General features: G+C 40.6%; 1 protein-coding gene across 5 annotated transcripts in view; it reads left to right on the forward strand.

The window, feature by feature from the left end:
* The window catches only part of SOX5 (SRY-box 5), a 673,706-nt gene that overhangs the window by 440,102 nt on the left and 208,631 nt on the right, over positions 1 to 24,973 (forward strand). The window lies entirely within an intron of this gene.

The raw sequence follows: 24,973 nt of genomic DNA on the forward strand, positions 1-24,973 counted from the left end.
AAGGCTTTTGTTCAGAGCATGTCCTGTCGTGTCGTCCTCTATTTATCTGTAGTGCAGGTGCTATACAGACACCATACAGGCTTCTTTCTCTACATTATGTCTGGCCAGCAAGTTTCAACCTTGGTGTATAGGTGTCATCTCTGGAGAATTTTTGAAACTGGGTGTCCAGTCAGAGACTGTGTCACCTGTGCTCTGTGGGCTTCCACTAAAACCGAACATCTCGCCTCTGAGAAGCTACAGAACAGCATTCCTTTAAGTATGATTTTCAGTTCCTGCCTATTTGGGGCAGAGAGAAACTCCTGACTGGAAGATAAAGTTCTCACTATATACTCTGTAGGTATCCAGCATGCATATTTACAATTAGATTTCCAGGGGACTGTGAGCCAGTTGGTGTTGTGTGAACATACTGAGCCCTATTCCCTAATGCACAGTAATAAGACTTCATTTTCATTTACACCCGCCCGTCCTGTTGTAGACATCTATTTCAAACATTTCAAATCATGGCCCTCAGAGCCCATCTCAGTGTTGAAGCGTGAATTGACAGCGCCTACAAAAAAAAAAATTTAAGACAACCTGCACAGTGAAATGAAAATACAGGTGCAAACACAGCCACGCTGTTACGTACAAGAGCATGTCAGGATGGTAAATTAATCTTCTCTTCTTGACTGGAGCACATAGTAAGGGTCTGTTGGGAAACAAATTACTTGTCTAAGCATATTTTTGAATATTGCGTATAATCATAGCGTGTCGTTTTGCATTTACGTTGACTTAATGGTCAGTGCTATGACCATGACCTTGTGCCTTTGAACGGAAAAGATCTTTCCTGTGTACGGTGGGAGGGAAGGAGACCAGATTTTTATATGAGAGAGAGGAAAGAACAAGGGGTTCTGGGCAATGTGAAAATACTCTGTTGAGCATGAGGTTGTACAAGCTGCACAGACTCCATTAAGGAAAGGCCGCGGATAGGCATGAGAATGGTTACGGAGCCTCTGCATTATCTCAGCTCTACTAAAATGAAAATATACAGTACAAACAAAAGATCTACAGCTTTGTGAAGAGATTGGGAGAGGGGGGAGCAACTGAATGTTGGGCTTTGCAAATGCATGCAACAGAAAATCTTTTCTTCCCTCTAGCCATTGTTCTATTGTCTTTCAAAGGCCATTAAAATGAACAGCAGGTTCTGATGAAAATTTCATTAAGCCCTAGTTAAATCATTATGAGGGTGCCATATTCATGTCTCTGCTCACTCCCCATCCAGGAAAAAAATGAATAGGAAAGGATTGGGTTTTTTTCCCTTTCTCCTTAAAAGCGAACTAACAAAAGTTCAGAAGTTAGAAGAGAATGGGAAATGGGACATGAAACAAAAGGAGGCCAGAGAGGTGAGCTGGCTAGGAAGAAAATTAGGCTTGTGTGAGAGCACTGAAAGGTAGCGGGGGACAAATACAGCATTTTAACAAGTATCTCTCCCCCTTCCCTTCAGCCAACACGATTGTTTTTAGAATGGCTAATTAAACAATATATATTTCTGGGTGTAGATGGCAAGACTGTTCTTAGCGATCCTCCACAAATATGAATATCTTTCCTTAAAAGAAGTATGTTCTACTGCATGCACAATGTCTTCTCTGTTTGATTCCAGCAGAAAATCTACTTATTGACATGTCTTCTTCATGTAGTGCTGAAGTCAAGTTGTCAGTCATCACTGATTACTGGTCAAGTAATTAGCATATTAATAATAGAACAATAGAATACTAGGTTGGAAGGGACCTTAAGAGTCATCTGGTCCAACCTTTCTTGGCAAAAGCACGGTGTAGATAAGATGGCCCAGCGCCCCGTCCAGCTGAATTTGAAAAGTGTCCAATGTTGAGGAATCCACCACTTCCCTGGGGAGATTATTCCAATGGCTGATTGTTCTCATTGTGAAAAATTCTCCCCTTGTGTCCAGTCAGAATCTCCCCAGGAGTAACTTGTACCCGTTAGCCCTTGTCTTTTCCATGTGGCTTCTTGTAAAAAGGGAGTGTCCATCTTCTTTGCAGCCACCCTTTAAATACTGGAATGTGGTGATAAGGTCTCCTCTAAGCCTCCTTTTCTCAAGGCTGAACAAACCCAGTGCTTCCCAGTCCTTTGATCATCTTTGTGGCCCTTCTCTGTACCCTCTCCAGCCTGTCCACATCTTTGTATAGCAGTGACCAAAACTGACCACAGAATTCCAGGTGTGGCGTGACAGCAGCGCTGAGTGGGAGAATGACTTCTTTATCTCTGCTGGTGATGCCCTTGTTGATGCAACCCAGCATTTTGGTGGCTTGCTTTGCAGCAGCAGCAGCACACTGCTCACCCATACCGAGATTGTTGTCCACCAGGACCCCCAGGTCCCTTTCCACAGAGCTGCTCCCCAGCCAGGTAGAACCCAGCCTGTGCTGCGCTCCTGGATTTCCCCAGGTGCAAGACCTTACACTTGTCCTTGTTGAACTTCATCAGGTTCTTGGTAGCCCACTCTTCCAGCCTGTCCAGGTCAAATGACTTTCCCCATGAATAAGATCAGTTACAAGTAGGAATATCTGGTAGTACCTCTAGGTAACAGTTCAACAATGCATGATCACTGTGTATTCCAGTAATAATTTTTAGTCTTGCTGGTTTGTGGAGCTTTGTAGGAGAAGACCAAGAATCTTGGTTAAGCTTTGCTGCATTATGTCAACAACAATAACGTAATACTTTATTTCCCTTTGTGAAGAAAGGGAAACATGTACCAGTCACTGAGTTTTAATTAAATCAATTTCCTGTGAATCTTTCGAAGGCCAGATATGAGCCAGATTCCCATTTCTCTATGTACTCAAAAGTTTATATATTATTTAACTTGTACAATGGGCTGTGTTTGCTCTGTTTTTATTGTTTGAAATTGTCTTCTGAATTACTGTGGGAAATGTGCTTTTGAAGCATTCTTTCAAATGGTGTGTTTTTTTCAAAAACAGAGAAAAAGGGAAGGGCTGGGTTGACAACTTTAGGTCTGGATCCAAACCCTCATATCAATCAGGGAAAAAGGCCTTCTCTTTTCTTAAAGGGGTTTGGAGGACAATTCCAAAATATTAATTACAGCTCAGATTGTTTCTAAGAAACTTTAGTGATACAAGGTAAACAGTTTTCTTAAATTATGGTCGTTAGGAAGTGAGAGTTACTAATTGGTAAATTTTGTCCGCAAAGGACAATGATTTTTAGTGTGACACAACAGACTGCTCAGAGTGCACAAACACACGCATGTACGTATATATGTAAGCACACACGTGTGCCCACACCTGTGCTGCCAAGGGAAGAATCACTGCTCATTTGAATGGTTTCCATGTTGCTTTGTTGTGTGTGTGCCCTTGTTAATGTTCCCTGGAGGAAGCCGTGCTCCCTACTCGTCGCTAAGAACTTCCCAAAACCTTGTGGCTTTCTTTTCCTCCTTGCACGTGTGTGTAGGCATTTGTTTTTTTGTGTGTGTGCCGGGGTTTATACTTAGCTATAAAGCTTCATGCTCGTTTGCCCCCCGGGTCTAAACTTGCCATTTTCCTCCTGCTGTATGAAAGTATGTGATTGACAATGAGTCACGCTGACACAGAGACAGGGAGGGTTTCAGTGAATCTAAAACTTGTGGAATTTTACTCGTTGCTAATACAGTGCTCGTTTTTCTTCTCTCAAATTCTGCAGAAAATCCTTATATGCTTTAGTATTAGGCCCCCAAAGGCATAAACCTATTACTGAAGTCACACAATGTTATTTTACATGAAACATTCTGTCCTTTCTAACTTGAACTTCAGAAGAGGAGTCAGTCCCCTTTTATTCCTGGTATACAATAATGAAGATAATGGAGTGGGTTTGGAGAAGCCTTATATAGTGTGACAGACCTCAAGCCCTTGCCCCGAGGGTCGTCTGCCGACCATGGGATTCCTTTTGCAGCTAAAATCATTAGGCGAATGAGATACAGGCATGTTTTTCTTCTGTTTTCTTAAGGCATCAGAGGATGGCAGAGACTCTCTGTCTGTCTGTTCTCTTCATTTGTAGAAATGAAATGGAAATCTCTTTGAAGTCACTGAGCTTGACACAAGTTCATGAAAGCAAAGACCAAAGCAGCCACTTAGCTTTTTCTTGCACTATTAATGGGATTGGATTGCTGTATTTTAATTTATGGCCTGTGCTTGTGGAAAATTAAATCTCTGAAATCTGTGTAGCCTTTCCTCTAAATGTATGGCTTGGCTTATGGGAAAAAAAAAAAAAAAAAAAAACAAACAAGTAAATTTTCTCCTATTTTTAGAATAAGCCAGAGTACTCATCGGCTCTTTACGGCTCTTTAATTAAGAATTGATTTTCTTTTTCCATATTGGTAGTATATGTTTGTAACAGGTTATGTTTCTGTCTGTTGATCTTTAAAACTTACATACTGTATCTTCAGAGGCCCGATCTATGCTATTGTACAGAACTTGTAGGAATTCCGGATAAGACGGATCATGTGAGCATCTACCTGACCACAAAGACTGTGCACACGAGCGTGTGCACGTGTAGGTACACACACTCTCCTGCACAGCTCATTCTTCTACAGTGAGGACCTCTGCAACTCAGTTAGGCTTGGCTGTTTAAATGAATACTTTGAATTTTATATAAATACATGTACACAGATATACATATCTATAAGGTGCGTGTACTAGATATATTTATATTTAGACATAGAGATATGTAAACCTGCACACACAAGAATTATCTATATATTGCGTTTAATGTTGTTCCTACTTCAAAATTTCAAGCTACTAGTCCTTAGGTCTTCTGAGCAGGAACAATTAATCTCAAGTGTTTAGTAAGGAGGTAAAATATATGTTTGCAGGGCTTTAACAGGCAGTGTGAGTACTAGAGCCTCAGGTATTATAGTATGCAATGCTATAAGTAATTACTTTGTCGGAAAGAAGGGGATGAGAACGGCCTCTCGGGCATGATTTTTGTCTTCTGAACATCCCCCAAAGGCTATTTGTGTTTGATGTTTAAGTTTACATTATAAATCACAACACCTGTTCTTGTGGTAATTTAAATGGCTGTTGTTTAAGCAGTTCTGTAGTCTATAAAAGTGAACCATATTGAATTCAGGCTCTCTAGCTGAAAAAAGATCCCAGAATATCTCCTAATATTATCAAACTTTTAATCAACATATCTTGTAAAGAAATGAGAGGTCTCCCTCTTCGTAAGCCGTAAATTCCAAAGCAGACCATTAATGGGCACAAGAAGGGAGGCCTTTGAAATGCAGACACTTGCTTTTAAATCACATCTGATGAGATGGGAAGAAATAAAGTGAACAGATTCAGGAAAAGCCTAAGGATACTCTAATTGGTTGAGGTCTGAATTTCTTTTATTTGGTTCTTCACTGTCCCTTTTACAAAGTAGGTGTTGAAGAGGCTTTGTAACGCTGTTCTACTGAAGGACAAACAAGGATACTTTGCAGTTGAGTACTTTCAAGTTTTGTTCGCCCGCTCCTGCTGCTGCGGCAGGATGCTTCGAGTGCGTTGGGGTTCCATGTTCATCTACGCAGCCTGTTACCAGAAAACGTGTCTTTTCTTGTAGAGCAAGCCAGCATCAAGCTGCCCCGCGCTTCTTTCAAAGACCCTGCCATATGGAAATGTGCATTCATATACTGCTGATAAAAATAAAAAATAATTTTTAAAAAATTAAAAGATGGAGTTTATGAAATAGGCCCACGTGAAGAGAAGGCACTGTTAAGTGCTGCGGTAGCTTAAACCTTTATTAGCAAGTGCTTTAACTCTGGAACAGAGGTAGCCTAGTTTGAAGCCCTGCCAGCTCTTGCTTGCTCAAAGAGAAGTTTATTCATTTGTCACCTTCAGTTTTTAAGTGTTTTCCTTCCTAATGGTTTAGCCCAATAGTCACGGTTTATTTCAATGGATGTTTTCAAAATTTGCTTAGATTCCCTTCCAAGTCTCTCTTGCTTACATCCTCAAAGGTTTGTAGCTTTTGGATTTTTCTTTTCTCTTTTGATAAAGGCATCTGAGGTGCTGATACAGCATCTTAAATGTAGAAGAAAGCATTATGGTCAAGTGAGATTCAGGAAACTTGTGCTTTTGTAGAGAAGATACAGTTCCTCTCCCCCTCCCTGTTTTAGAATGAAAGTCTTCTCTGATGGATCTCCATAATTAAAATTTCCTTTCAGGGCACATTTGCTCCATAATATTAGACAAGGAGCAGCCAAAACAAGATTCTTAAGATTCTTGATCTCTCGCTTCCCATCTTCTACAGCGCAGCACGGAACTGGTTCACCAGGACCAAAATAATTATTTGGGCTCCTGTCTGCCCCTAATTCCCCAGGTAACCAGAGTCTTTGATAGCCATGATTAATGGCAATAGGTGCTTTCAAAGCTTGTTGCCACTCTTACCCCCGGACCATTTTGATGTGCCTGTTGCCCCCGGTGTATTCCAGCTGTAGCAGTTTGCAGTCTGCCTTCATTTTTTTGCACTCTCTTTAATTTCCCCCTCCCTCAGGAAAGCCGTTAGCTTTCCAAGCTTCATTTCAGTCCTTGGATCGCTGCTGGAGAAAGCTCTGACCTAGACTGGTAATATACAAATAGACATGAGGGAGTGTGCCAGCTCTTTCTGTGCGCTGATGTGCCACAGCTTTTGGGAATGTCATTTATTCAAGAGTGAAGATCGAGCCACCTGTTTCTCAGGCCTCTTGTCCCTCGTATTAAAGGTTCAAGCCCTTGCTGAATAGTAACATCTTAATCTGGGCAACACACACTACATTTAGCTGAAACCTATTTGTCGAGCTAGCGGGGTTTGTGGGATTTTATTTATATATTTTTTTTTCCCCTCTCTCTTACCCCCGAGGCGCTTGTCACGACCGTGCATATTAAAATTAATCAGACCTCCCAGGCTTGTGTGACTGTGTGGTTTAACATGAAGAAGTGGATATCGAGCGTTTGCCCTAATTAAATAGGCCTGCTTGGTTTCCTTCTAGTGGATACTTGGGTCTTTTTTTTAATAAGAGCTGCTCATGGAGGAGGCACGGCCGGCTCTAGAGTTAGTGGAGAGCTCACTTCAAAGTTTCCCCCACCACCTGCGCCCAGGATGCTGAGACCTGAAGGGCTCCCCACGTTCATTCTTAACAGCCCCATTTGCAGGGAGTGAGTGGAGGGGGAAGGGGGAAAACACAGCCAAATGAGCGAGAGAGCGATCGGGGAGGGAGAAGAGGCAAGGAGCTGGGACGAGCATGTGGGTTGGCTTTTTGAAGTTGATGAAGATGACCTATCATCCTGTCTGATTAGCTTTAGATCTCGAGTCTGTGCCATGAGCTATTCACAAGGCTGTCTTGTGTCTTCTGTTTACCAGAAGCAAGGGAAAGCCTCTAATACGGCAAGGAGCAACATTTGCAGCAACTCCCACTTGCTTGTTTAGCTAATGAAGTAGCCTTGTAAAAACACTCTTAAGCTGTTGCTTACTTTTATTAGTTACGTGTCTGTTTAACTTTGATATTTTTAAGGTGGTTTGAACGTTGTCGGTTTTGCACAACTGTATTCGGCTCTTGCCCCGTAAATACGCCGTGCTGGGAAGATGGAACTCCTTCCATCATCTTTCCTTCTCAGACAGTTTAATTGTAGCGTGGTTTCTGCTTTGCCTCGGGAGGAAACATGCTCTATGTGTGTGATTTCTATACCATAATGTATAAATTCAAAAAAAAAGCTCAGAATGGAGTGAAGGAGGAATGGGGCGGACACCCCAAAACCTGTTAAATAGTAACGAATGCCTGATACCATTTAGCAATTCAACAAGTTAATTTTAGCCAAAAATAGTAGAAAATTTGGAACGGTCAACATTGTTAGACAAAATGTTTCATTGGAAATGATATTTTTTTGTTTTTAGATATTTAAGATGATTAATCTGAAAGAGAAATGAAAACATTTCAATTAAGATGAAATAAAACATTTTGGGTCAGGTGGAAACAGCTTTTCCCCTGACTTGGTTTGGCAGCTGAAATGAAAAAATTCAAACTAGTCAAACAAAAATGAGTTTCAAAACCTGGAGAGGTTTCGGGGGTGTTTTTGTATCTAATGACCTGAGGAGGACAAATGAGAAGTTGTTACAAAGACACTTAAATACATCTGAATCTTGTGTGCTGTGGTTACGAGGGTAAGCTGTACTATTTTAGTCAGAAAATCTGTAATATTTTAGTCAGAAAAGCTTTAAAAATTTGATTTCTTCCAAATGTGCAAATTTCTATATCTTCTGAAGCCTCAGTCAGAAAAGTTTTGCAGCACCTAGGGCAGTTTATTATGAAACATTTTGGAAGTTTATCGTACCTCGTATGTTAGACATACTTGGCGTGTCTTTGCAGCAGAAGCCTCTGAGTCTATTCTGGAGGGCCTAGAAATCTGCAGTCATTACACCCCCAGAATTTGATTGTACTTTCTATTAAAATTCTTGCAATCCAGTACACAGGCAAAAAGCAAAGCTGCTTTATTTATCTGTTTCCAAAACAGTTGAAATTGCTGAAGTAAAACCCGGCAGGTAGGATGATCCTACGTTGATTTAAAAATGTATTGCACGCCTGTGCACTAACTCGTTGCCATCTTTCTCTCTCTCTCTCTCGGTATTATCATTATTCCTGTTTTATTTTTTTCGTTTCAAACCTTGGCACAACCCAAATGTAACCATATTGACACTGCCAAGCATCTGTCTGGTGCTTGACAGCATCATAGAAACCCTTCCACTGTTTCATGGGGGTTGCTATTGGTTATTTAACAACACAATGCCAAGGGTGCCGTGTGGGTGTTACGTGAAATGGAAAGAAAGGTTGAGGTGGGGGGAAGGAGCCCCGTACAAGTAAATACGTCTTTCATCATATCTTTTGTTTGGTCTGTTTGCTGTGTGCTATTCAGTAGTCAATAGAAGTTGTTCGACGGTTCCGCGAAAGGGTAAGAAACCTTTTCTTAAACTTTTAAGAAGTCTCCTACTTACGCCTCAGTCGAGAAAGTTTTCTGCTTTTGTTTCCCGTTCCTGGTTTTGTTGTCACCTGTCTCTTGTTGGAGGGGTTTTGTCCTTGCTGTTGAGCTGCTGTGACACGAGCTTGGGAAAGGCTCCGTACGGAGCAGCGATCTTGCACAGGTGAAGTGGACGTTCAGAGAGCTTAGGAAAAGGTTTACTTTGGGGCAGTAGAGCTCTTTCAAGCTTGTGCTTTAATTTCTTTATTTAGCCGGGGGATGAAAGGGAAAAGATGGGATGGAGGAGAAAAATCAGTCTGTGCTTTCTGCTGAAGAATGCCCTGCGAGCACTCGCGACTCCGTAAGGCTTTCCGAGATGTTTAGCCTTGATTTAATTCGTATTTAAGATCTCTCCTCCCAGCACATTAATATAATGTCAATGTAGAATGCATCGCGTGGTGTAATTACTGAAGAGAGCAGTAGTTGGGAAAACAGACGGTAATTGAACACATGGCTGTTTATTACAACAGGACAGTGCTCCTACGCTGGTATTTAGGGCATTAATAGGGAAGAATTGATTTGTTGTTTTAAGATGAATTCAATCACTGTTGCTTAGGCCTTTGTTTGTTCAGGCCGAGTTATGCTTTGTTTGTGTTATGTGCCCAAGAGGTTTACACACCACAGCGTGGCATTAGTCATGCAGAGGGCTTGGGAGCAGAGAGCCATTTAAACGAACAAAGGACATTTTTCTTTTTGGCTCTGTTTATCTTCCTCTCCAGTTTTGTTACCCTCTAATCTATCTCCATCTCTCCCTCTCCCTCCTTCTTCCCCCCTCCTTTCCGCCCCAAACATTTTTTTTGATCAATGCAGAGGTCCTCCCGCTTTCTTCCTCCCCCCCCTCCTCTTCATTCACCCTCCTGAAGACAAATGGAGCTTTGACTGACAGGTGGCAATGAGGGGTTGGGGCACGGCGTAAATAAAAGTGCTGGCTCCCAAGTTTGTGCAAAGAAGAATTGGGGCTGGGGGGAGGCGGGGAGGATGTTTAATTTGGAGGAAAACAATTAATTTTAAAGCGAACAGAGCGGGAACGAGATGTCCCACCACACATCTCAAGTCTGGTGCTTTTGAAAGAGGGAACACACATGCACCTTTTGTGGCTTCTCCTGGCTCCCGCTCTGGTTGGGCGCTGTGCAAGGCCAGGGTTGGGGATTTAATGAGCCTTCTGCCTTCTCCTCCTCCTCACTGCCGCCCGTCGGAGGGAGGAAGAGAGACCCATACGACCGAAGGCGAATTCCTGGTCTCCCCGTTGTGAGCAGTGCGGTTTATATTTTAGATATAAATAATATATATTTATACTAAAATATATTTTTTTAATTTAAAATATTATTTGTATATTTATCCTCATTGTGCTTGAGAGGAATCTTGATTTATTTCTGAGTGTGGGAGAGTTAATAGACACTTCAGAACGATGCGGGCCAAATTCTGCTCTTAAAATATATTTTTTTTTGTTTAAAATATTATTTGTATATTTATCCTCATTGTGCTTGAGAGGAATCTTGATTTATTTCTGAGTGTGGGAGAGTTAATAGACACTTCAGAACGATGCGGGCCAAATTCTGCTCTCAGATGTAAGTTCACAACACCCGCTGAATACGCAAGAGCTTTAAGAAGGCAACATTTGACCCAATACAGGATTTGTAAAGAACCCAACGTGATTTGGGTTTTTTTTTTATCCCTATACAGGCAGGGATTAGGGCTGTTCTTAGAAAGAGTGTTATTAAGAGAAGTAAAAGGTAACAACAACAACAAAGTCTGTGCGGTCTTTAATTGCTAGAAACTTAGATTTCCTAGATGGTGAGATACTTGTATCTAAGTGCACGATGAATTAGCACTCAGACTCACCTTTTGGAGGTACAGAAAGCACTAGCTTATGCAGCTCAAGGAAGGACAGCCACAGATGCGTGACACGGGGAGCCAGATTCTTCCTGTCAAAGAGAAACAGCAATTTAGGACACGTGTTCATACGCTGTAACATGCAAGAAAGCATATGAACCTCAGTTGTTCATCTGAGCCTTTTAGCCATAATTAATTCGATTATTGAATCTCTGAATAAATAACAGAAGCACGGGAGGTGACAGCTAGAAGAGGATCTGAAGTCCAACGGTGTTTTTATCCATGCCTGCAATTGGTTGTGTGTGAAGCATGCTGCTTGGCCGTTACTCAAATTTTTGCTAAATATCTAGGAAGTGTAATTGCAAAGACCACATGCCCAAGGGGAAATTTCCTTCCCACCTCAAAACCCCCCAAAAAACAATTACTTTGTATTGCTCTGCCAACGCGTGAGAGAGATCACAGCTAAAGATTTATGTAGCTCTGGAGTTACAACTGGTGTCCAAGTACTTTATCAGAAAGGAAAGTGTCTCTCCTGACTTGGAAGTGGTTATCCAAGTGTCCTGTTTTTCCAGTACAGTTTGGAATGTTGCATTAGTTTTGTACTGTAGATTAGCCCTCACAATCTCAAGGTAAATAGTCTAGAGACAAAGATCACATGGAAGAAGAAAAACCTCTCAGTTTTGTGTGCATCCTTGATCTTTTTCTGCTAAACGTTTGGGTTTTTGTTGGGTTTTTTTTTTTCCTTTTCTGTTTTGCCCACAACACATATCCCATTTCAGTAACTGAGCGTCTTACCTTCCACAGAGTCAGGAACCAGGGGAAGGGAAAAAAAAAAAGGTTTTTTTTTTTCCTTTTCTGTTTTGCCCACAACACATATCCCATTTCAGTAACTGAGCGTCTTACCTTCCACAGAGTCAGGAACCAGGGGAAGGGAAAAAAAAAAAGGCAAAAAAAGGCAACAACTAAGCAGAAAAATGGTTTCAACTGTAGTCATTGCTGCATATTTGCTCAAATCCTGGAAGATCACTGTCTTGTTGCAAAGTGTAAAGCACATTAATGTGTTTTTGCTGGGATGTCTATACACTAGACTTAAATAAAGCAACATATTTCCAAATAGTTCCTTTTCATTGTATGTGAAATTAATATATGAAGATGAAACTAGAGGACAGCAGGCTTTCGCTAATGATTTTCAGCTGCAACGATTCTGGATTCCACACTGAGCTCATGTACAGCCTTAATCAGCAACGCTGTTTAACTAAATATGGAGACATTTCACTGAAGATTATTTTATTTTAAGTCTTTTTTTATGCATTTCCTCTTGCTGTGTCATCTAATTGATTCACAGCTCCTGTGAAGCTTTGCGGTATGGGACACACATCCAGGCAAAATGCATTCTTCCTTTACAAGTTTGGCCAAGCCAATCCTATCTGAGTTCAGAGAAATTAAGAAGCTGTCATTGGGAATCACTCTGTAACTAACCGTAAAAATATTAGATGAATAATAAACACGACATAGGGGCTTAGGCTATAACCTGTTCTTTCTGCTGAAAAAAAAAATGCGGTCTTTTTGAGATGATCATGTTACTGCATTGCCATTTATACCAGTATTTTTTTGCTAGACTGGTTACTGAGAGGGGGAACACAGTACTCGGTGAATGTTACATGCGATGCATGACTTAGTATTTTAAAGTAATGAGGCCCACAGAAGACAAAGACAACAAAATTAGAGGTGCTTTCTTACATGGCCAAACTGCAAAATTTTCCTGATTTTTCTAATGTAAACTTTTTTTGGTGGTTTTGTCCTGGCGTTATGCCTTCAGTACAGCGGGGAGCAAACTGCTGTTAAAATGCTAGAGGAGAGCTATTTCAGCTGCCAGTTAAGTTTCATCCTTGGTCCCTCACGTGTCTTTGCTAATGATTGACCTGCTTATATTGGACATTATGAATGTTCACCAGAAACAAGAGTAAATCTACCAACTATGACACTCGTAAGTATTTTCACAAGCAAACAAGACCCAGTACATGGCTGGTTTTTTAACTCATCTGCTTCAGCTCTTTCAGTAGACAGGTCCCTGCAGACATAAAGACAGGTGAAAAAGCATCAAGAGGAGAAGAATGAAGATGCCTTCTGTATTTGTATAAACAGGCATCACTGTGGGAAAATGAAACAGGGACATAATTTTTGTAAGCTTTGCAGTGTAGCTCTTTAAAGGGAGGTTAAAAGAGGCTTTGTACTTTTCTTTAGACCTTTTTCCTTAGGATGCGCCCTTGCAATCTGATTAATCTTGGGACAGGGAAAACATTCGTGGCAATTCGTTTTATCAGTTTCCTTTTTTTTTTTTTTTTTTTTTTTTTTTTTAAAAAAAAAAAAAAAAAAAAAAAAAAAAAAAAAAAAAAAAAAAAAAAGTTCTAGGAAAAATATTAAACCCTAGGGTTTGAATTTTCATAGATGCAAAAGGCTAACTCAAGGAGCTGTGCCACGCTGCACATCTATCAAGGAAGTGGCTTCTGGGTCAAGGTAAGTAGCTGTCACTACTCTCATCAACTACTTCAATCTCACAGAAAAATGAGGCACCTTTTTTTTTTTTTTTTTTTTTTTTTTTTTTTCAAAATCTTGTTCCTGGTAGAAGAGGATGTTGGGATTGTTTAGGCAATCCCAGGTAGCTTTCCTCCCAGGCTGAATGCATTCCATAAAGCTGTCAGTTCTTTAGCTTAATACCGGGTCTTAGTGTATTAATTCAAGGCTTTCAGTGATCTAGGGCACGACATGTGCCAGGAGTAGGAACTAAAATTAGAGGCAGACTTTTGGCTGTGAGAGCTGCTTTGAGGCTACTTGGGGTGAAAGAGGAGGGAAGAGGCCTGACGTCAGTCACAGCCCGAGGACTCCAAGATGTCCAAAGCATCCCCTCAGATAGAGGTTTGGTTTTTTTTTGCGACGCACGCTGTAGTGAATGACCCTTCTTTTTCTGTCTCATCCCACTCGCCGGTGCAGCCCTCGGTGGTTTGTTTCACACACCGACTCCTTGTCGAAAGCTCTTGTCGTTCACTTGCTGCAGCAAAGTCCAGTTCTTGGTATAACGGGATTGTGATTTCCTGCCCCCGCCCCCCCACTCCAAAAAAAAGGAAGGAAAACTTAAAGTGTAGCTAATGTTTTATAACATGCACCTAAAAAAAAGTGACAAAAAATTGTGAGACTTAGTGAAATCCTTATGAAGGATTCTGTTTCCATTCATAGAAAACAGCTCTTGATGATGTAACCGAATGGTAAAAAAAAAAAAAAAAAGATTAGGGGAAATAGGGCTGAGCGACAGGAAAATTGCTTCTTCCTCCTTCACTTCTGTGAATATATTTTATTATCTCTATTTATTGTCTCTATCGTTTTATGCTCTTGGCTGTATGCAAGAATCATTTCCCTGTAATTTTTTTTTATATATCATAATTCTCTTAAGGACTATGAATGAGGAATAATTAGGCATTATTGTTTGGTTATGTAGATTCTCTTGTGATCCCCTCTTGTTTACTTCATTTAAACTGTCGATACTGTTCTTGCCATGTAGAAATGTTGACTGTGTTACTTCATGAATATGAGATTACAGAGACCTTGTTTTAAATAGCTGTAACGCTTGTTCCTCCTCTGTGATCATTTCTGGCCATCTGAAACATATTCTTTCTTTGTAAGAAGATAAATACTCAGAAAGTTTAGTGTTTAGGGACATATTTAGTCTTTACTAAAAGATCTTCAGTCTTTATCTTACCCCGGCTTGTTGCTTTCTAATAAAGTCATAAGGCTGCACTTTGGCACTGGTGTGGGATACACATAAACATAAGAGGGGGTCCTGGTCTAAATAAGACTCGTAGAGACCATTCTGCAATAGGAGATTTTTTTCCTTATATTTAAACATAGAAAGATTTGTAAGTTTTTATTGTTAGGGAAAAAACCTTCTCCTCTGAAGTCTGTACTGTGAATCTAAACTCTGATATTTTGCTCCTATTCATGTGCAGCACTTTCTTTGATGACTGTTGGAGTTCTGATCTCACAGGGAGAGGAGAATATTGGAGTTGAGATTTCTTGAACAGAGCATAGGGGATAATATTGTGTTTAGTTTGTTTCACTAGATGCAAGCTAATCAGAGAATAATTAACAGTCAAAATGCCAAGGTCCTTATTCATGTAAAGGATCTAGTATTGAAGTCCTCAATAAAGTAACACTCACATTGAATTCAACGCGACTTTAAACTGAACAAATGCTTCAGGATTTGTCCCCAGCTATTTTCTCCCTGTCAGTTTTTAATGAGCATCCCATAAAAGCGTTTAACAATTGTACTGACTTTGATTTTTCAAGGTTTGGGAGAAAATTGCTTTCTCAGGCTGTGAAAAAAATGTTGAAACAAAAAAAGCACATTTTCCCCTCGTGATGTCTAACATACTGTAAGCAGATTCAAAGACTGTCTCACCTCATGCTTCCTGAGAGGCAGCGTGTTAAGGATGTTATAAAGAGTATTGTATAGAAATTGCTGGGAGGAAGAATTACAGTTGATAGATGGAGAGATGGATTGAGAGAAAATTTAGATCGGGCGGTAGTTATAGATGCCAGTAATTTATTTGTTTGTTTGTTTTACAAATGAAAGGGGGAAAAAAATGCCACTGCTAAGATCACCATACAGGGCCTGGTGTTTAAATGCCATGATTTTGTGTCAGAAGCAGCAGCTAGTGTATCTGGATTCATCCTTTGCCTTGCTCTCCTCGGTTGTCACTGAGAGCTCCCAGGCTGAGACAGATGGCTGCTGGTTTAGTTGTGTGCGTGGGAGACAGGAACTTCCACATGTGATTTTTTACCATTTGGTAGTAATTAGTTTGTTGTATAAATTAACATTAACTGAACCATTCTTCAGGCATTGTTTGTAATTATCTTCTTTGAGCCTCTGAGTTGTGTAAAGAAATAAAAAGCGGGGAAGAAACTGCATCTTATTTTGTTCAGGGAAAGGACTCTATCATTAAGCAGAACAGAGCAGCAATTATCATCGCGTGCCCAGTAGACTGAAAACTTTGAAAAAGCCCTTTAAAAAGCAAGATTTTTTTTCCCCTGTAAATATTAATGAAAATTAATGATTTAGAAGTGCAGAAAGATTTTATAAAATTTGTAAGAATCAAGTATGAATACAAGCAATGGTGATCCTGCCTTCCTCATATCATCCTCGTTATTGCTGCTACTACAGCTACCACTGCTGCTACTCTATTTGATGTGTGTTTAGAAGGAGTAGAGAGTTTCTTTCGTTCTTATAATATAGGTCCTCTACATTTTATTCCAGTCCTTCCCCCCCACCATCTTTGAAATACTTCCTGATTATTATTTTTTTTTGGTGATGGACAGTAAGGATCTTGTGTCTGCATATCGGGTGATGAACTGTCGTTAGTGCTGGTTTTCTCCAGGGATTTCTGTCACTTCCAGCAACCAGCCAAATTGGAATTGTCAGGAGAACAGCCTCTCACATGTTCCTTGGCACTTCTGTTTCCCAGGCTTGGCCAGAATCCAGACATGCAGAGGTTCGTGGATGTGAAAAATAACAGGGAAAATGCCCTGTGGTATTAGCCCAATATTTTAGTAATGTACTGGGAATCTCTAGGTTCATTTACTGGAAAAGTTCAATGCTTCAGCAAGTAAGAAAGTTTTAATGTCATTAGACTGACGTCCTTCCCTACCCAGGAGTAGGTGAGAACTGGTGTGGGTGTCCATCTCTTAGTGTCGCTCTCCTGCCCTGGATTCGAAGCTGGCAACGTGGGGAACAGGGCCCAGTGCAGTAAATCCTCTCGCGTGGAGGCTGCCTTACAGAAATAAAACTAAGGTACAGTCCATCACAAGGCACTCCACAGCTTCATTAAAATTAATTCAGTATCCCAAGTGCACCCTGTAGAGCGTTCGCCTCGTGCTCACGTGACGTGAGTTTTAAAGTGCCTTTTGTGAAACAAAACGAGGACAAATTTAGACCCAAATTTGAACTTGCTTAGGTTATTACCTGAGAGGGGCGTTTGTGTCTTCTTTCTCCTGTCAGAATTGCCATCGATATTTACACTTGTCCAGGCAAATAGGTGGACAGTAAATGCTAAAAGAGGAGTCGACATTCTGAAACGAGTAAATATAGATGCAGCTTAGTTAAGAATTGTTCTGCTTTTCTTGGCAGGGTGAATTAGCCTATATGAAGCTGCATGCTGTTTGGGGAAGAGGAAGGTGGGAGGGAGCGTGTGGGAGCTTTAGTGGCTGGGAATGCAAAGAGAATACAAGCTGAGTACACGGAAACCTGCGGCGAAGAGAAAGCTACCGTGGATGGTTTTCTTTCCCTTTTTCTTTCTGGCAAGGGTTAATGCTGTAACAGAGAATATCTGTGATTCTCCAGCTTTTGATATCAATGAATCAAACGTTTTCTGAACTGTTCTATTGAACACTTTTTTTTTTTTTTCCCTTCTTTTATCAACTATGAAAACTGAAGGTGCCAACCACGCTTTGATAGCGACGTGACAGTGCGGTGGGTAGGCTTGCGGTTAGCTGAAGCGAGCACGTGAGCTTTTGGGTTCACCTTCGTCCTGCTGAAGGGTTGTGGAACAAGAAGGAAGAGCTGAAGGCAGCCTTTTGTTGTGTGAAGTATACAGCTTGTAGCATCCTTGTACCGACTGTAGGGCTGGTTCTTTCATCCCTGGAGGAATATGAGGAGAAAAGATTGGTCTTGTGGCTCAAAGCACGCAGCAGAGTCAGAAAGTACAATATCTTCTGGTTTTTGCTTTGTGGGTTGTTGTGTTTGGTTGGTTTTTTTCACAGATTTTCCACATGACCTTCATTCTTTGTGTCCGAGTTCTGCATTTTTAAAGCCTGGTTGATAATAGTAACTGTGTACTCCTTCACAGGGGTGAAGTTTAATTACTGCTGGGGAGATGCAGCCTGACAGTGATCCTACGTACAAGAGAGGACTAGACGTAGATCTGAGGAAACAAGCTGGCTAGAAATAGGAGTCTCTTACAAGTCAACCTCATGTGTCTGCCTAACCAGAAGCGAGGTAGAAGGTTGAGTTGGGAAGCCTTTGGCCTGAATTCAGTAGCTTCTTCACAGGCAGAGCTCACTTTTGCCTCAAATGGGATTTCTGCGAGTGGAGCGGCCGTGGAGTTGGGCCTGTAGGGTTGTTGTACAACGTGGGGTTGGCACCATAGCTTTGTGTGGTAGTTACACTACCAGGAAAATATTTGATTTCCTTATCTCCTCCTAAATTCTTCTTTCCTGGACCAGACAGTTCTCCTTGTTGAATCACTTGGTGCTCTTAGCTAGAGTGATGGCTGGGTTGGGACGTCAGGCTGTGGTCCTCCTGGCTTGCAGTCCTGGTGGCGCAGGACATCACACGTGCCAGAGTAGAGGATCACAACCATAGGGGCAGACGGACAGGTATCCCCTCCTTGCCTGCCACATAAAAAAATTCTTGCTGTTTCACAGGCTTTTCCTCACATGCCTTACAGAATTTATTTATTTATTTTATGGGCATGCGAGTTCCAAGCTTCGGCATGGCAAGAAGGTGAGGAATTTTTTAGTTTTGTTTTTAGTTTGGGGAAGAGGCGGGTGGGGAGGGGAACGCGGGGGAGGGAGCTTTAGTGCCTGGGAGCTCAAAGAGAAGGCATTAATTAACCCAGGAGGACGGCCAGGGACGCGGGAGTGAGAAACCGCAGCTTTTAAAAAGCCGGTGATCTGTCTCTGGGTTGTTGGGTTTGGGTCAAAGACCTTGGATAAGAGAAGGGGGAAGAAGGGTGAGCGGGAGGGTGGGCACAATGGGAACCAGATGTTTCAAGCTGACTGGGGGTCGGCCTCCGCGTTTATTGTGTGACAAGGCCCCGGTCTCCCCCGCACACCCAGGCCTTCAAAAGTGTGTCGTTCTTCTCTGAAGTCCTTCCATCCGTTAAAAAACAAAGGGAGGCACACACATGTGTGCGTATACATACATACATACATACATGCACACACACGTGCTCCCACAGACAGCCCTGGCTCTGCTATTTTATTTTTTTTTCCTTTGGCCTACCTTGTCGAATGGCCCTGGAAGACTAAACAGGTGTTATCTACTTTTGATTTCAGTGCATTTAAATTAATCCTGTCAGCTCAGCTGTTAAAACAACTGTCATCTCCAGCTGTTAGTAATTTTCGACTGGGCACTTTTACAGGTTGCCAAGTTCCGAGCCTGCATTGTGAATCTCTCTGCTCCCTTTCTCTCAAAGCGCTATAGTAGCAATTTGTATTTTTTTTTAAAGGGGACTCGCAGCGCACTGTTTTTATATCGAACCCTGTTTATTATATATTGAAATAATAATATCACAAAACCCGACGCCGTCATGCCAGACTTTGAAATGAAGAGCTAAGCCATGTGTGGAGTGCAGTGCATATCAATCTTCTGCGGGTTTGTTGCAGCCTCTCTGTGCATTTTAAATTTGAATGAGAGATGAATCAACCTGAGGGTTCGGGGGAGGGAGAGGGGGGCTCTAAATTTTTATTGCCAAAAATAAAGCCTCCTTTTTAGAAGCACTGGTCCTTCTTTTTTTTTTTCCCCTCCCTTTTGCCTCAACGTACATTTAGTTTTCATGACTAGTGTTAACAGGAGGTACCTTGCAGTGAAAATATTTAAAATACCTTTCAATTGTTGGGTTGATGACGTACACGTGGGCTGGGGGGGGAAGAGGGAAGGGATCATAGATTGGGTACAAGTTATTGATTTCAGCAGACACTCTCTAACGTGACTTATGCCTCTGTGGTCAGGATCTATAGCCCATTACCGGTGCTTCCGAGTCAGAGAGCACTTGTGGATTGCCCAGCTCTGGATCCCGACAGGGAAGGTTTTCTGTGCCTTTAAGGTTTCCACTCATTACAGTTGTCTGGCCAGATTTTCAGCTGGTGTAGAACCGATGCTGCTCCCTTGACTTATGTTGCAAGCTGTCCTTAAAACACTGTAAAGGGTTATTCAGGCATTCTTTTGCACGTTCCTAGGAAAAGGATGCACTTAAAAAGCGGCCACTGGTAATCTTTCTCTCAGCAGACCACAGATGATTTCAAGTGTCAGGTAGCCAAATAAAAGGCATCCTTTAAAAACATCATGCTTTGTATTGCATGTCTCCTACTTAAATATGGGCACTGTCTCTGTATCTCGTAGTAAAATAAAGACTTCAAATTTGAACATGATTTTTTAAGATTCACATTTTCTTTTAGTTTTGAATTTCTTCAAGAAAATTCTGTTAAAATAGGAGATACTCCCCCAATAATACCAATATAATTCTTTTCCTTTCACTCTTTATTCTTAAGCTTGGATGAAGAAATTTATTATTTAAGAAAAGAATTCAAAAACTTTAGTAATTATATGAAAGATGAAAAGGAAATGTCAGATGCAGAAGTACCATCTAATTCAGCAGGGCAGGTGCTGATCCCATTTCCACCTTTAAAATATATCTCTGCTTTTTGGCGTGTTCAGCCTGTAATACAGAATTGGAATCCTAAATTCCAGTACGGTTGTGGCTGTTTCTGAAGGCCCCCCCACATTAATGTCTTCCTAGAGAAATTTTGAGTTCTTTATGAAATAAATGTATTGAAATGCATCAGTCTTTATTATTATTTATTTATTGTTATTCTCTTTCTTCTCAAACACTGCGCTACCATTTAAGTAGGAGATGAAGCAACTTCCTCAAATTTCCCATCCTTTACTAAACAATTGTAGTATTTTTCAGTTTAAAATGTGAAAGGAGTCCCATTTAGTATTAAAATCTGGAATACTACTTATGAAGTACGTGTCTGTGTACAGGAGGCTGTGGATATGTAGGACCAAATTACAGACACACAATTGCTGTTGCTACTAGCATTAGCAGAAGCTGTGGTTGTTATCTTGAATTCTGCTGTGTCTTCCCTACTGCATGGGTAGATGCTGGAGCTACAGTGGTATACTAGACACAATTTAGTAGAGAGTTTAACATAATTTCCTTAATGTAAGAATTTAATCAATAATATATTAATATAAAATTCTCATTTCACGGGAGCTGCTGCTGGGCAGGGATGTCATTAGATCAAAGCAAGTACTACCTATAAAATACTGTTTTATTTGAAAAACAAACTGATGCGATTGAAAATTCAAATAAAGAAAAGATACACTATTACGGAAACTTTTTTCTACCCCAAATCCAAGCATTTTGTTTTAGGGAGATCAAAGAGTTCATACTCTGATGCGGTTTCATTTGATCATTTCTAGTGTATGTGATACTTCATTGTTTAAACCTGCATCAACCCCTGCAGGAAGATGCATTGTCAAATGTTCCTGCTTATAAGGATTTATTGATACAGGTTTAGTTTCTGCTTTGCAAGATGTCCCTGGTTGTTTGAAAAACAAATGAAGTTCAAAGCCAGACTTGCTTATGGTTCCTGAGGTGGACTGCTGCTTCTTTACTCCTTCCATCTCCCCATCTCATCCCCACCACCTTTCACACCAGAACTGATGTTTGACTTGTGGCTTCTGCAACAAGCTGTCGCCATCTTCTTGGTGCCCAATACTGTTGAAGGTACAGCATTTCTCAAAATTAGATGGTGGTTAGCTTAACGCTGCAAAGGCCAATTTACACATATTGGTCATGTCTTTTCTCTATTGCAAGTTCCTTTCGTTGCAGATACACAGCTTGAATCTTCTTTGGCATGACACCATTTTAAATGACAGGTAGTTCCAGTGACATCAATGAAATTATCTATGTGTAAGATTGAAGTGAGACTGAGTTAGAGCCCAGTGCCTCCAACGTACAAATGTGTGTCTACTTTGCTAACTCAAATTAAAAAGTACTTCCAACCCCTTGAGGGTTTTGTGCAACTTGAAAGGTTCCATTAATCTTATCTATATGTAGTAAGACCTTGTCAATTCACACTAATGATTCTGGGAGTTAACAGGTAAGCACATTTTTCAGCTGGCTTCCACTTCGGTGAGGGGCTGAACCTAAACTCTTGACCTTAGACATCTAAATTTAGGGGTATTCAAAATCTGAATTTTGCAACTTGAGTCAATATTTAAATTTCTTTGACTTTGCATTTAGTAGTTTTGGCCAACTGATTTATGTTTGACAATCCAAAGGTGTAAGAGATATCTACATAGGCTATTATCTCTCAGAAGATAGACAGAGCACACACAGGAAGGGTGGGGGCTGTGGAATGCTCTAGCCTGGCTGAGGAGGAGTCTGCAGGCACACAGATATTCCTGCTGCTGAATTCATAAAACCCGTCCCCATCCTCGGGGACCAAGGAGGCCCTTCGGTGGCAGAGAGCTCAAGGGACCTGTGTTACTTACAAGAGAATTTATCAAGCTTTTGTTTCTTTCTTGTGCGGCTGGAGTAAGTAGAGGAAGATTCACCTGAAGTCTGTTTTTTTGAGAGGAGAGGAAGGATTGCTCCATCGCTTTTTTTCCACCGTTGGCAGAAAAAACGTGTAACAGAAAGAAAAGCAGGCTCTGGTTATTTATTCCTCTTTTCTTTCAGTTTTCATCTTTCATTTCCATATCTTACTTTCTCTTTCTTCTTACCTTCTTGTCTGATCTTTCCACTTCTATTCCTGAAAGAACTCATTAACATCCATTAACTAGATTTGATGAGCATGAACAAGCATCTCCAAGGTAGCAGGAAAAGCGACAGTAATAGCAAAAATAATAGTGAAAATTTGATATCAACAGGACATGACTATGTAAAGTGCACTGCAATGTCAATATAGTGTAGAATATTGCTAGGCTCTTAATTAAGCAGCGATTTCTGTTAGATGAGCTATTAAATGCAGTTCTTGACTGTTCTTACAGATCTCTAACCCCAATATATAATAAGCTATGCTTCTAAGTTCCTATATCATAAAACCAAAACTGCAAATTTAGAATTATCAGTACGTTGCTATGACCCGCTGTGCGGTTGTTCCTACTTTGGTGGAAGAGTGACTTTCATAAAACCAAAACTGCAAATTTACGTTGCTATGACCCGCTGTGTGGTTGTTCCTACTTTGGTGGAAGAGTGACTTTTTAAGTTTAGTTTGTTGTCCCAGAAGGACTATAAACTAAGCTGAAAAAATACTTTTCTGCATTCAAAGCTATAATGGTAAATGTATTGCTTAAATTGATAAAACTTCCCCAAGTGAGCAAACAAAAAAAATCTGTGTCATGCTAACTGTCTTTGATAGATACACCTCAAAATAAGCACATTCAAATAGTTGCACCTGTGTTCAGTGGTACCAACATGATTTGCTTCCAACATGAGAAAAGGGGTGGGATTTTTTTTGTTTTCCTTAATAAAGTGGTTGGTTTGGTACCTTTGAACAAAACTTTCTTAACCCACTGTTGATAGGTGTCCTGGATGATGTTCAGCATTTTTCTCTTCTCCAGGTGAACTGCTGGTCAGTGGTCACGTGTCTAGATTTTTCTGCTTCCTTCCAGGTCATGGAAGATGACATTTTTCAGCACTTTCAGAAAAACACAGGAGATAAGCACATTTATGTGGCATTGGTAGGCTGTCACCCACAAAGTCAACAGAACTAAGATTAGGACTATATATGTCTCTGCGTGTGTGTACACATATGCATGTGTTCATGTTCCTGTAAGAAACTAAGTAAACTGATGCCTATTTCTGCTTTTCTCTGTGGAGGATAGGAAAGACAAAGCTCCCCACACCTACCCTGTTTTTTAAAACTTTTTATGTTATAAACTCATTGAGGCAAAGGCCATGATTGTTTTGTGTTTTCTTTACCAGTAACTGGAATGTTAGTATTATAAAAAAATAGCTCCCCTCGCCTAATGCACACTCGTAAAGGAAAAATTTCATTGTGATTTCCTTCAAAATTTCATTTTGGAATTTCCAAAATCATAACCTTTTCTGACTAATTAATGTGACAAATTAGAAATGGATTTCTGCCTTGGATATTGTCTTTTTAAGTGGATTTTATTTTTCAAGTTGTGAAGAAGCCACAAAATATATAATGGTAAGTGACTTTTCTCCCACCCTGTTTCTGTCCACCTCTTTTCCCAGTCAAAAACTCTAGACTTATCCGTAGAATATTTTTCAATAAGAGAAGTGCCTGTAAGTACTTCACCTCCATTTAAAACAATTTTTATACTAAGCTAGAAGAGTAAGCGCAGCTTTTTCCCTCTTGAGCAAACTCCCTTTAAAACAAGTTTAATGCATAATTCTTGCATTTTCTGCAGTTTCAGGGTATGGTTATCATGACGTAAAGATCAGAATTTGCAACTTTCAACTATTTATAGTTGAAAGTGCATGCAATACAGATTTTTCTGCATGATTTTTCTTTACCTATTGTAAATCGATGTAGCATTGTCTCCTTACATCCATCGATGGATCGTTACCATGTGTGCTGTGGAATAAGAGTGGGCGTAGAAGCAGTTACCCATGAGTGGCCAGTGTTCTGCGAGGTCGTATTGCAGCCTGTCTTACAAGAAGATGTTCAGATGGTTTTAATTTGGACAAGGTTCCGTGGCTGCTATAGGGGTATTTCCTTTTGAGGTTGTTGTGCCGTACTAATACAGGCTGTTATCCCAGCAAGTCAACCGGATGAACTTCTTACAATTAATGCTACTCTTCTTTAGTGCACAGTATTCACTTCGTTTTTGCCCCGTTAGAGAGCCAGTCTGTCTCTTGTGTAAACGATTTCCTTTCATTGGTACTTTTTGCAGTTGTCACATCTTTGTTTTGAAACATTGAACGTTCTGAGAACATTTTGATGTTCTTAGAACTATAGGAACTGTGGCTAGACCAGAGCTTTAGGAGGCCTGGGTTAAGAGATCTTCACTGGTGCTCTTGTGGAGTGTCAGTGGAAGGCTCATGTGAACAAGAAAGCTCATGTGCAACTGTGAAATAAAGGAAATGCAAACAGTAAAATGTAGGAAATTGACTTTGATCGTAGTTTGCAAACTGTTATACAGTTCTGGGAATATCTAGTCAGAACCACTTCCCTACTTTTTTGGACTTAACTGAAAGAAATTTAATGGTAAATTAAAAAAGCTAAGTTGCTTTCTGTAGAACTGCAGACCTGTCCTGTAATTTCTCTCTTTTCCCCACTTTCATTATATTGAATGACGCTAATGAGCTTTTGTGGTTCAGAAGAAG

The sequence above is a fragment of the Calidris pugnax genome, unplaced genomic scaffold (genome assembly GCF_001431845.1).
Source record: "Calidris pugnax isolate Ruff unplaced genomic scaffold, ASM143184v1 scaffold316, whole genome shotgun sequence".
NCBI lineage: Eukaryota > Metazoa > Chordata > Aves > Charadriiformes > Scolopacidae > Calidris > Calidris pugnax.